This window comes from Triticum aestivum, chromosome 2B (genome assembly GCF_018294505.1).
Source record: "Triticum aestivum cultivar Chinese Spring chromosome 2B, IWGSC CS RefSeq v2.1, whole genome shotgun sequence".
Lineage (NCBI taxonomy): Eukaryota > Viridiplantae > Streptophyta > Magnoliopsida > Poales > Poaceae > Triticum > Triticum aestivum.
In genome coordinates, this window is record NC_057798.1 from 323,382,555 (window position 1) to 323,396,909 (window position 14,355).

Genomic DNA, 14,355 nt, shown 5'->3' on the forward strand with positions numbered 1-14,355 from the left:
AACAACATGACTTCCAGGACAGGATTACCATACCACTCTGGTGTGGTACGTGTTCTGGTTGACCTATGAGGTTCGGTAGTAACTTGATCTGAAGTTTCATGATCATCATTTGCTTCCTCTCTGGTTGGTGTAGGCATCAGGGAACGGTTTTCTCTGATGTGCTACTTTCCAATTCAAGAGAAGGTACAACTACCTCATCAAGTTCTACTTTCCTCCCACTCACTTCTTTCGAGAGAAACTCCTTCTCTAGAAATGACCCATTCTTAGCAACAAATATCTTCCCTTCGGATCTGTGGTAGAAGGTATACCAAATAGTTTGTTTCGGGTATCCTATGAAGATGCACTTCTCCGCTTTGGGTTCGAGCTTATCAGGCTGAAGCCTTTTGACATAAGCGTCACATCCCCAAACTTTAAGAAACGATAGCTTAGGTTTCTTGCCAAACCATAGTTCATACGGTGTCATCTCAACAGATTTAGACGGTGCCCTATTAAACATGAATGCAGCTGCGTCTAATGCATAACCCCAAAACGAAAACCTAGGGAAATTTGAGGAAGCTCAAAAAGAAAACTAGTGGGTGTGCATCCAACTTGCTTGCTCACAAAGACCTAGGGAAATTTGAGGAGGCCCATCATTGGAATGTACAAGCCTAGTTCTATAATGAAAAATTCCCCCTAGTATATGAAAGTGATAGAATAGGAGACTCTCTATCATGAAGAACATGGTGCTATTTCGAAGCACAAGTGTGGAAAAGGATAGTAACATTGTCCCTTCTCTATTTCTCTCTTTTTTGGGGGCTCTTTGTCCTCTTTTTTATTTTAAGTCTGGAGACTCATCCCAACTTGTGAGGGAATCATAGCTTCCATCATCCTTTCCTCCCATGCCATAATGCTCTAATAATGATGATCATCACACTTTTATTTACTTACAACTCAAGAATTACAACTCGATACTAGAACAAAGATATGGCTCTATAAGAATGCCTCCTATAGTGTACCGGGATGTGCAATGATCTAGCATAGCAAAGATATCAAAAAAGGGCAAGCCATGAAAACATCATGCTAGCTATCTTACGATCATGCAAAGCAATATGACAATGATGGTGCGTGTCATAATAAACGGAACGATGGAAGTTGCATGGCACTCTATGTCGGAATGCCTATGGAAATGCCATAATAGGTAGGTATGGTGACTGTTTTGAGGAAGGGTATATGGTGGGTTTAATGCACCGGCGAAAGTTGCATGGTACTAGAGAGGCTAGCAATGGTGGAAGGGTGAGAGTGCGTATAATCCATGGACTCAACATTAGTCATAAAGAACTCACATACTTATTGCAAAAATTTATTATCCATCAAAACAAAGTACTAATATGCATGCTCCTAGGGGAGAGGTTGGTAGGAGTCAACCATCGCGCTCTCTTGACCTCCACACAAAAGGATGACAATCAATAATAAATCATGCTCCGACTTCATCGGTTCACCATACATGCATGCTTCGGGAATCACAGACTTTAACACAAGTATTTCTACCAATCCACAATTACTCACTAGCATGACTCTAATATCACCATCTTTATATGTCAAAACAAATGCAAGGAATCAAACTTCTCATATATTCAATGCTCTTTATGAAAGTTTTTATTATATCCCTCTTGGATGCCCATCATATTAGGACCAAATTCATAACCTAAGCAAATTTCCTTACTTTTTTTAGACTCTCAAAATAATATAAGTGAATCATGAGATTTCATCAATTTCTACAAAATAAAACCACCACCGTGCTCTAAAAAGATATAAGTGAAGTACTAGAGCAACTGCCTAGCTCCAAAGATATAAGTGAAGCACATAGATTATTCTGATAAATTCACAATTAATGTGTGTCCCTCTCAAAAGGTGTGTGTAGCAAGGATGATTGTGGAAAACTAACAAGCAAAGACTCTTATAATACAAGATGCTCCAAGCAAAACACATATCATGTGGTGAATAAAAATATAGCCTCAAGTAAATTTACTGATGGATTGAAGACGAAAGAGGGGATGCCATCCGGGGCATCCCCAAGCTTAGCTGCTTGGTTGTCCTTGAATATTACCTTGGGGTGCCTTGGGCATCCCCGAGCTTTGGCTCTTGCCACTCCTTATTCCATAGTCCATCAAATCTTTACCCAAAACTTGAAAACTTCACAACACAAAACTCAACAGAAAACTCGTAAGCTCCATTAGTATAATAAAATAAATCACCACTTTAGCTACTGTTGTGAACTCATTCTAAATTATATTGGTGTAATATCTACTGTATTCCAACTTCTCCATGGTTCATACCCCGTGATACTACCCATAGATTCATCAAAATAAGCAAACAACACATAGAAAACAGAATCTGTTAAAAAATAGAACCATCTATGGTAATCTAGAAATTCCGTATACTTCTGTAACTCCAAAAATTCTGACAATTTAGGAAAATCTAGGAAATTTGTATGAAAATCTTGTGTAAAAAATTCAAAATTTTATCACGCTTCTGTGAATTTTAAAAATTCTGCTACTGGATGCAAAAGTTTCTGTTTTTCAGCAAGATCAAATCAACTATCAGCATAGACCATCCCAGGGGTCTTACTTGGCTCAAACACTAATTAAAACACTAAAACACAATTACTACATAATTAATATTGCGTATTTATTGACAAACAGAAGCAAAAACAAAAAACACAAAGTAAAATTGGGTTGCCTCCTAACAAGCGCTATTGTTTTACGCCCCTAGCTAGGAATAATGCATAGATCTAGGTATTGTCATCTTTGGTATTCAATCCATAAGTAGCCATCATAATAGATTAATATGGTAACTTAAATTTCTTTCTTGGGAAATTTTCCTGGACCTTCCTTAAAGGAAACTGAAATATAATGTTTCCTTCTTTCGTATCAATAGTTGCACCAATCGTTCTAAGGAAAGGTCTACCAAGTATAATAGGGCATGTAGGATTGCAATCTATATCAAGCACAATAAAATCTACGGGCACACAATTCCTATTTGCAACAATAAGAACAACATTAATCCTTCCCATAGGTTTCTTAATAGTGGAATCTGCTAGATGCAAATTCAAAGAACAATCACCAAAATTATGGAAACCTAGCACATCACATAGGGTTTTTGGAATCGTGGAAACGCTAGCACCCAAATCACACAAAGCATTGCACTCATAATCTTTAATTTTAATCTTAATAGTATGTTCCCATTCATCATAAAGCTTTTTAGGGATTGTAACTTCCAACTCAAGTTTTTCTTCAAACAATTTCATCATAGCATCCACGCTATGTTTACTAAAAGCCTTATTTTGATTGTAAGCATGAGGTGAATTTAACATGGATTGCAAGAAGGAAATACAATAAATCAAATAAGAATTATCATAATTAAAGTCCTTCAAAACCAAAAGAGTGCCTTCATCACTACTTAAAGTTTTGACCTCGCCAATCCCACTTTTATCAATTTTTTCATTAATATCTTCACCCTCAAAATTATTGGGACGCCTTCTAGATAAAGTTGACTCATCTCCAGTCCCATATTTATAAAGTTTTATATTAGCAAACAAATATTCAATAGGAGTCACACCAATCACTTTAAGATCTTCATCATTATTATCGCAAAAACTAGAAGAACATGCTTTTTCTAGCCAATCACTCTTAGCACGCATCCTAGCGGTTCTCTCTTTACTTTCATTAATAGAGATTTGAATGGATTTTAGAGATTCATTAATATAAATTTTAGGTGTCATAGATCTAATTTTAAAAGAATCAATCTCATGAGAAATTCTGTCAATGCTCCTAGCCAAATCATCAATCTTAAGCAATTTTTCTTCTACCATAGCATTGAAAATCTATTGAGAATTAATGAAATATTTAATATTATTCTCAAGATCAGTAGGTGTTTTAATATAATTTCCATAAGAATTGTTGTGGGAATTAGCATAATTATTAGAGGAATTACTAGGAAACAGCCTAGGGTTCAAATTACCTCTATATGCGCTATTACCAAAATTGTTCCTACCAACAAAATTCACATCCATAGATTCATTATTATAAATTAGACAAAGGCATATCATTAGGATCAATAGGAGTACTCTTACTATCAATCAATTTCATAAGTTCATCCATTTTTCCACTCAAAGTATTAATTTCTTCAATCGCATGCACCTTTTTACTAGTAGAAGATCTTTCGGTATGCCATTGAGAGTAATTTGCCATAATATTATCTAGTAGTTTAGTAGCCTCTCCTTATGTGATCTCAATAAAAGTACCTCCCATTGTGGAATCTAAAAGATTTCTAGATGCAAAATTGAATCCAGCATAAATAAATTTGTGTGATCATCCAAAAACTTAAATCATGAGTAGGGCAATTTCTTATCATCAATTTCATTCTCTCCCAAAATTGTGCAACATGTTCATGATCAAGTTACTTAAAATTCATTATATCATTCCTAAGGGAGATGATCTTAGTGGGAGGAAAATACTTGGAAATAAAAGCATCTTTACACTTATTGCATGAATCAATACTACTTTTAGACAAGTATGGAAACCAAGTTTTAATAGCTTCAATTTAACAATATCATTATCCACATCATTTTTCTTTTGCATATCACATAACTCAATGAAAGTATTTAGATGGGATGCATCATCTTCATTAGGACTACCAGAAAATTGTTCTTTCATAACAAGATTCAACAAAGCGGCATTAATTTCATAAGATTCCGCACTAGTGGCGGGAGAAATAGGAGTACTAATAAAATCATTATTATTAGTATTGGAAAAGTCACACAACTTGGTATTTTCTTGAGACATCGTGACAAAGCAAGCAATCTAGCGCACAAGCAAACAAAAAGCAAACGGAAAGAAGGCGAATAGAAAGGCGAATATTTTTCTGACTTTCTGAAAATGTTTTAGAAGTGGGGGAGAGGAAAACGAGAGGAAAATGGCAAATAATGTAAATGCAAGTGATGAGAGTATATGATAGGTACATGGTAGGCTTGATGTAGAACCTCCCCAGCTAAGGCGCCAGAATTCTTCCAGCTACTTCTTGAGCTTGAGTTCATTTTTCCCTTGAAGAGGAAAGGGTGATGCAGCAAAGTAGATATAAGTATTTTCCTCGGTTAAGAACCAAGGTATCAATCCAGTAGGAGGCACAAGCAAGTCCCCAATATATGCACCTTCACAAACTAAAAAACACACACAACATGATAGAGGCGAGGGTCCCGATCTTTCGATGAGATGATAACAATCGATTTGGTGGAGCCGACTTTGACGATCCGACTAGAAACGTGCACGATGTTGCACCTTAGCAATCGCTAAACCAATCTCCTGAGGTTTACTGACGATGCTGGAAGCACGATCAGCCTGACCACAAAGGTCTATTCATGCACGCAATTGAAGAACGAGCAATAATATGATAATGCAATCGGAATATTGTGAATATAGATGAAGTATTGATAAAGGCAGGGATTCGAGAGCAGTCTTGGTCTAGTTGTTGGACACAAACAAAGTAGATGAAGTTGCAATTGCTAACTTTTAACTAAAAAAATCCCCAATCTAAACGGTGCCTTAAGGGTTGTATTTATAGGGGGAAAGAGAGGGGATTTCGTCCACCCTTGGCAAGGTGGGACTAAAACACCTCCTAAGTCGTTTCCCCTACAATATGGACCCTAAACATAGCCCATTAAGAGGTATTTCGAAAATAGATGGGCCTAGCCCAAAACTAAGGTGACACAACACCAATAATAAGCTATGGACAAAATTTATGAAATACAGGTTTTATATTTCGTCCATCTTCTTGTACGTCATCATGGTGGTTTCAAAGTGTAGAAATCTCCTTCAGAAAGTCTGTTCTTGTTACCTTCGCTGCGCCTTCATCATAGTGCTTGATCATGCTCCAATGTCCATTCTTCTTGTCCATACTAGGTGCTTCAACTGTAACCAACACAAATATATCTCAGTTAGGTAGCATCACATTCTCATGAACATTAGAAACATTACCAAGAAACGAGAGTACCTGATAGTTTAACTGGCGTGCGCTAGCTCTAGTAATTGGTCCAATAATAGGTATAGTAGTAAGGGTTGTGGGTGTGACTTTGCTAGCCATGTCCTCATCATCCTCCCCTTTTTCAAAACAAAGTCGTCCTCAGTGTTGCTTAATCTGAAATATGGCTAACAAAAGAGACAAGGTGTACATTTTGTATATGTATATGTCATCCATTTTTACTAATCTCAGTTGTGGCACATGTGACACAGTTATACAAGAGCACCCTTCAAAAGTCGTGAAATATAAATCCAATATAATATCACAAGAAGTCAAAGGCATGAAAATATGGCAAATCAGTTTGCACATAAAAGTGAAGCTCTTAATCATAACAAAAGATTGCCAATGCTCATCATTAAACCATCCCAACCTTGATGAACCATCACCAAGATTAGAGGTCATATCAAAATGATTAAACATTGGCACAACTATTTTCAAACGTATTTGATCCTAATCTGATTTATTCCCTGATTCACAAGGTTCTTTCGCATCAATGATTAATTCAATGGGTTCACTCAAAATTGTTTGATCACATGGCAAAGTCAAATCATGAACATAGTCCTCTAAAATAGCTGGCGTAATCAAAGTAGTGGTTAGCTCATCGCATGGTTCAATTAAATTGACAAGGCATTCATCATATTCAGGTGGAGGTGGAAGATCGGTACCTTTGTCATTACCTCTTATGATCAACTCAGATGATTAGGCACACTCGGAGGTGATGTGTCACATGGTGGAGGTGATGTAGTCCTCAAAACAACGGATGTGGTTGTCATAGTATGCCTAGTAGTTGAAGGAATAACCGTATCATCTTGTGGAATGTGCACCTTGCACTTGTTCTCCTTGTGGGAAACATGTTGTTTTATTTCCTGTTCAGCTTTACAAGCAAGATGAAACAAACGATACATAGGATAACACTCTTCATGAATTAGTATCTCCTGAATATCACGGTTTCATCCTCCCAAAATCTATTCATAAAAGCATCTTCAGTTTCCTCTAAAAAGGAGTGCAACAAGGTAGTTTGTAAATCATCATAATATTTTGTTACAGTGTCACTACCTTGTTTTAAATGTTGTAGTTTTTTTAATCATGCCACGAGTATAATAAACATCCACGAATCTATCTCTATGACAAGTTTTAGATCACCCCAACTAGTAGGTACATAGTCAGGGTATAACCGACAATGTTCACTCCATCAAACAGTAGCAAAATCAGTGAATGTACCAACCACGACCTTAACTTTTTGACATTCAGAAAAATTATGGGAAGCAAATGTAGCATTTATTTAGAATTCTCATTCAATATATAAATCAGGTTTAAAACAGCCATTAAAAGGTGGTATGGAAACAAGAACCTGATTCTGCACATTTTGATGTATTTGTACATCTTGGAATGGTGGTTGCATTTTCTGAGCTGAGGTCACGTCTCCAACGATCGATGAAGCCCAACTAACTCTGGAACCTGACATGATTAGTAGAAACAATAAACAAAATCCAAGAATAATGTCCCTATGAACTACTGAGACGTGGTGGTAAAACGCTCGGAGTAGAGCAAAAATTAAAGTCTTAAAGTCTTGCAAGTTTTTACCATGCAGCAGGTGGTGATCGGCAACCAACGGTGTCAAATAACTCCAAAAGTTGGGTAAAGCGATTGCCAGGTGAATGTATGTATGCACGCGTAGAAATATGTGGAGCTCGGTTGGCTGTATATAGGTGGGAAAAAATGCTACAACCACGATAATTAATGCAAGTTGAATAATCACTCAAAGTGATCGAGTGCTGGTCCTAGGATAGACTATACTAGAGACGTGAGCCTAAGACACAGACAAAATTCACGCACTGACTTGAACTGGGATTTCTTTCTTTCACAGAGGACCGGATCAACGGAAAGGGCAAAAAGAAACAACTTTAGAAACTGTGCAATTTTTTTTACCACAGCCAAAGTACCTTTTCTTTTTCTTAGGGAACCACAGCCAAAGCACTAGGACGTACTAGTAGTAGTCTATAGCACATCAAGGCACACTTTTTTTAGTGTCTCCACATGGAGTTGATCGTGACGAACAACTCCCAAATGAACCTCTCAAGTTTTTTTTAATAAAAACTCCACGGATCTGATTCCCAAAGCCACGGATCCAACCTTCCAAACCAACTCACTTGCTTTTTTCTTCTTCCAAACAAGCAAGGAATATCTGAATATCTTTCTGTCCAACAACTCCTCGTTATTTCCTTCCGAACTCTCTCTCTCTCTTCTTACGCACCAAAACTTGCCCTTTTATTCTGGTCGGTTGTTTCCTTTCTCTGGCAGATCCAATCTCTCTAAGGAATTCGTTTTTTGATATCTGTCCTTGTTTTATTCAGTGTTAATAGTAACGCATCAGAAGGCACTTCCCACGAGAGAAAAAAACGAATTTGCCTTATCTGACCAACTCTCTCTGATTTTTTCTTTGATTCTGTCTAAGACACATTTAGATGTGACATATTTATGTCACATCTAAACTAATGTTCACTATGTTTGTGGTTTTTTTTTATCCTTGGTTATTTTATTTCTTGTTGCTGCATTATCTATTTGTGAGAGCTTAGATGTGACAACCTTAAAAAACATCTAGATGTGAATTAGATAAACTGTTTTTCATTTTGCTCTTTCTTGTACGCGCCAATCCGGACCTTCCAAATATGCAAAGTTGCTTTTCTTGTACGTACCCCTTCGATAAAAATTATTTTGGCCGATCAGAACTTGCCAACTGATACTCCCTCCATTCAGAAATACTGGTCATCAAAATGGATAAAAAGGATGTATCATTACCTTTTTATCCATTTGATAATAAATATTTTCGGAAGGAGGAAGTACTTCATGGCACAAATCCAAACAGCAACAAACTCTTGTCAATCACGTGATGCACTAGTGGCCGATAGATTTCTGAATTATTTTTCTTTGCAAACTCTAAACGTGCCCACTACTTCTCTTGGGATACGCACAAGATATCTCAAACTAGAAGAGTCCAATCAAAGGGATCACAACCACTTCGTTTTTTAACTTTCATGTCTCTTGCGTGGAACACTTCTAGACCGAATCTGAACACCTCTTTTTTTCAACTGAGCACGACCTGGCTCTTGTGTTTTTCAACGAAGAATAACGTGTCACAACAAACCAGGATTCTCTTCCTGAAACTTTTGAGCTGCAGTTTTTTATCTCTCTTGCCTTTTTCTTGACGGAAAAACTAACGCCCACACGTATGACATCTTGCACATCACCTACATGCCTCCATCACCACTCATTTTGCCACATATAAACAGATGACATTAGCAGAAATCTTTTTGGTTTTTGATTTAAAAATGTTTTATCTCCTAATTAAAAAATTAAACTAAAAAACTGTTTTCATCATTAAATCCGTCTCGACGAGATCTTCAAAACTAGATCTCATGTTGATATGTTTCGACAAAAAAAAATCTCCAAAAGTTGTCATGATGTTTACACTGTAGTTTACATAGTGCTTAAACTAAAGTTGCCATGTGGCAATTTTAGTTCATAGAGAATGACAATTTTAGGTTTTTTGATGATGGCAATTCCAGTACTTTGACTATGAAATTTATTTTTTCTATGAACCATGGTAATTTTAAGTGTATGTATCATGACAATTTTAGTTTATGGTTCATGACAAGTCTAGTTTCTTAATTCCCCGTTTTATAATATGTGGAAATTTACTTTTAAATGTAGAAAAAAATAGCTGAAACATATCATAGCAACTTCAGTGTAAACATTATGTCAATTCATATGCAATAGACATGGCAACTTTTAACCCAAAAAAAAGTTCATCGAAATATATTGATATGAGATCTAGTTTCAAAGATCTCATCGCGAGGGATTTAATGGTGAAAACGGATCTTGAATCGGATTTTTCATTTAAGAAATAAAATACTTTTAAAACTAGAAATCCAAAAAGATTCCCACATTCATGCATGTGGTGACGTGACGCAATTTGTATGTTATAGGGCGTGTGGGCGAGTTTGGCTCCCACCACACGTGTGGGCGTTAGCGTTGTCCTTTCCTGAAGGAAGAGGTAACGTGCAATAAAGAAACTCCAGTGAGTCTGGTCTATTCCGAATACAATCTATTTTGAAAATCAGAGACGCACACGTTGTACTCGGAATCCCAATCGTGCCATTTTCCCTGCCAAAACTATTTCATTGCTTGTCCTTGTTGTATATTCTATCTCCTTGAAACTCTGATCCCTTTTGTTTAACTTCACCACCGAAAAATGCCAGCAAATAGAACAATTCTGCTTCTCCTCACGCACAGAATTCGAGATGTGATTGATGCGACTAGTGCTCAAAGTGACAATTGATGCAGCGGCGGCGGAGAATATCTGCATGAACACAATGGCAAGCTGATGCAATGGGTGTGGTGTGACGGAGGGGGAAGATGACAAGGCGGATGCGAAGTCGGATGGTGCAAGCAGACCAAACATGACACGGCGTGACTAGAACTCGAAACAGTAAAAGTATAGACACTAAAAACCAGCAACTCGACACATGATGCAACCAAAAGTTCAACAATGCAAATTTAAGTGATAATAGCGAAAGGCTCAGACTGTCTGGGACACGGATGAACTAATCTACAATTTTTTGTGGCTTTTTATTGGACTCTAGGTATGAAAAACAGATGCAATCTAGACTACGAAAAACTAGAAAATCTCATCGAGCAACCAGAAAACTGATACCACTTGATAGAGGTGAGGGTCCTGATCTTCCGATGAGACGATAACTATCGATTTGGTGGAGTCGACTTTGACGATACGACTATAAACGTGCACGATGTTGCGCCTTAGCAATCGCTAAACCAATCTCCTGAGGTTACTGACGATGCTGGAAGCACGGTCAGCTTGACCACGATGGTCTATTCCTGCACACAATCAAAGAACAAGCAAGAATATGATAATGCAATCGGAATATTGCAAATATAGATGAAGTATTGATAAAGGTGGGGATCCGAGAGTGGTCTTGGTTTGGTCGTTGCACACAAAGGAAGTACACGAAGTTGCAATGGCTAACTTTTAACTAAACAAATCCCCAATCTAAATGGTGCCTTAAGGGTTGTATTTATAGGGGAATAGAGAGGGGATTTCGTCCACCCTTGGCAAGGTGGGTCTAAAACTCCTCCTAAGTCATTTTCCCTACAATATGGACTCTAAAAATAGCCAAATGAGAGGTATTTCGAAAATACTTGGGCCTAGCCCAAAACTAAGGTGACACAACACCAATAATAAGCTATGGATGAAATTATGAAAGACATGTTGTATATTTCGTCCATCTTCTTTTATGTCATCATGGTGGCTTCAAAGTGCGGAAATTGCCTTCAGAAAGTCCGTTCTTGTTCCCTTCGCGTGCGCCTTCATCGTAGTGCTTGATCATGCTCCAGTGTCCATTCTTCTTGTCCATGCTAGGTGCTTCAACTGTCACCAACAAAAATATATCTAAGTAAGGCAGCATCACATTCTCATGAACATTAGAAACATTACAAGAAACAAAAGTACCTGATAGTTTAACTGGCGTGTGCGAGCTCTAGTAATTGGTCCAATAGGTATAGTAGCAGGGGTTGTGGGTGTAACTACGCTAGCCATGTCCTCAACACAACGCGAAAAAAGGATTGTCAATCCCTTCACGGTCACTTGCAAGAGTGAGATCTAATAGAGATAGATTTAAAAGATAAGTAAAAAAGCAAAATAATGTAAACACAAATAAATTGCAACAAGGTATTTTTGGATTTTTTGCTCTATAGATCTGAAAATAATATGATGAAAAATAGACTCGGGGGCCATAGGTCTCACTAGAGCCTTCTCTCTTGAAGAAAACATACGATGGGTAAACAAATTACTATTGAGCAATTGATAGAAAAGCGCAAAGTTATGACGATATCTAAGGCAATGATCATGAGTATAGGCATCACGTCTGTGACAAGTAGACCGACTCATGTCTGCATCTACTACTATTACTCCACACATCGACTGACTCATGTCTGCATCTAGAGTATTAAGTTCATAACAATAGAGTAACGCCTTAAGGAAGATGACATGATGTAGAGGGATAAACTCAAGCAATATGATATAAACCCTATCTTTTTATCCTTAATGGTAACAATACCATACGTGCCTCACTACCTCTACTGTCACTGAGTGAGGACACCGCAAGGTTGAACCCATCACAGAACACCTCTCCCATTATAAAAAAAACCAATCTAGTAGGCCAAACCAAATCAATAGATCAGAGAGAAATATGAAGCTATATCAATCATGCATAAAAGAGTTCAAAAAAGACTCAAATAATATTCATAGATAATATGATCATAAATCCACAATTCATCAGATCTTAACAAATGCACTGCAAAAGAAGATTACATCGAATAGATCTCCAAGAACATCGAGGAGAACATTATATTGAAGATCAAAGAGAGAGAAGAAGCCATCTAGCTACTAGCTATGGACCCTTAGGTCCATGGTCAACTACTCACGCATCATTGGAAGGGCAGCAAGCTTGGTGTAGAAGCCCTCCGTGATCGAATCCCCCTCCGTCGGAGTGCCAGAAAAGGACCCAAGATGGGATCTCACGAGAACAGAAGCTTGCGGCGGCAGAAAAGTATTTTTGGTGTGCCCTATGGTATAGGGGGAATATTTGAGAATTTATAGTGTTTCCATTAGGGTTAGAGTAGCCACGAGGGGGGGCACAAGCCCCTTGGCCACCCCGCCCCCTTAGGGGCGCACCCCCAGTGCTTGTGGCCCCCTCGTGGGTCTTCTGGCCTCCTCCCCATGTCTCGTGGATTTCTTGTGGTCCAAGAAAAATCATCGTGAAGTTTTATTCTGTATGGACTCCGTTTGATATTGATTTTCTGTAAAAGTCAAAAACAAGGAGAAACTGGCACTAGGCACTAGGTTAATAGGTTAGTCCCAAAAATAATATAAAATAGCATATTAATGCATATAAAACATCCAAAATATATAGTATAATAGCATGGAACAATAAAAAACTATAGATACGTTGGAGATGTATCAGTGGCACTGTACAAGTTGTAATTACATGGTGAAGAAAGTTCTAAGGAAAGCCTGTCCACTTTGGGGCAGGTGGGGGTCTAAAAGGAGCAGTAAGGCTAGTGCAAGGAGTTTACAAAGTTGAGCACAAAGGCTTATGCGCCTCTTTAACTCTGTGCTGAAGGAGTTGAAAGTCTTTTTTTAACCTATCAAGCCAAGGCCGTGGTGAGGGGTCAATTGATATGAAATATTTATTATTCCTTTCCTTCCATAAGCTCCAAGCACCCACAGTAAATTTCTCCAAGAACATTGGCGAGGGGTGTGCATTTTTCTGGTCCTTGATAGCTTGTAGGTGTCCAGGAAAAGAATCCCAATTTATGGCCAAGACTGTCCAGCATCGGCTGCTGGAAGAACATGTAAATATCATATGCTCCACCATATCTTCAATGTTAAGCCCACAGAGGAGGCAGTTGTGATCATCTCCTATGTTATGGTGTCGCCTTTTGAACATATTCCGAGTGTTGAGCCTATCATTGAAGAACAGCCATCCAAAGACCTTCAACTTCGTTGTGCATTTGGATTTCCCGTTCCACACAAAGAGTTGTTGCGATTAGACCTCCATGAAGAAAAAATGCTAGTACTCTGTGGATTTAAAGATAGTTTTCCCCAAATGTAATGCCACACGTCCAAGGCACTAGTCATAGGTTGGAAGGAGGTGGCGATCGCCCGCATGTGTCGGACCTCTGCATGGGCTTGAGGGGATAGAGGAAGATGAAAGGCCTCCCAAAGTGATGTGATCCCCAAGAAAATCTTTGACTGAGACATCCTCGTTTGAAGTATAGGAGAAGCACGTGGGTGTGATTCCTGGAGGATCTCATTTGACCATAAATCTTTCCAAAAAAGTGTCGTGATGCCAGAGACGATATTGACATGCGAGATTCCTCTGAAATTAGGTGAGACCTTGAGCACGTCACACCACCAAAATGAGCCAATAGGATTAGTAGCATGCAGGATTTCTGGCTATAGTATGTGTCCCAATGCAAGTGAGTTGCACCCAAGTTCCATTTCTTTCCCTTGCCCTTTTTCTTGAAACGGATGGTCTTGTTAACCATCAACACTTGATGCTCTTTCTAGATTTCTACCTCCGATGATTTCAGCATCGCGAAGAGCTCGGGAATTGTTTTCGTCATCCCTTGCATATTATATTTCATCACGAAGCCTTTGTAGCTTGGTGGCAGTGACTGAAGAACTTTGTCAATAACACTCTCAACTGGAAGATCAATTCC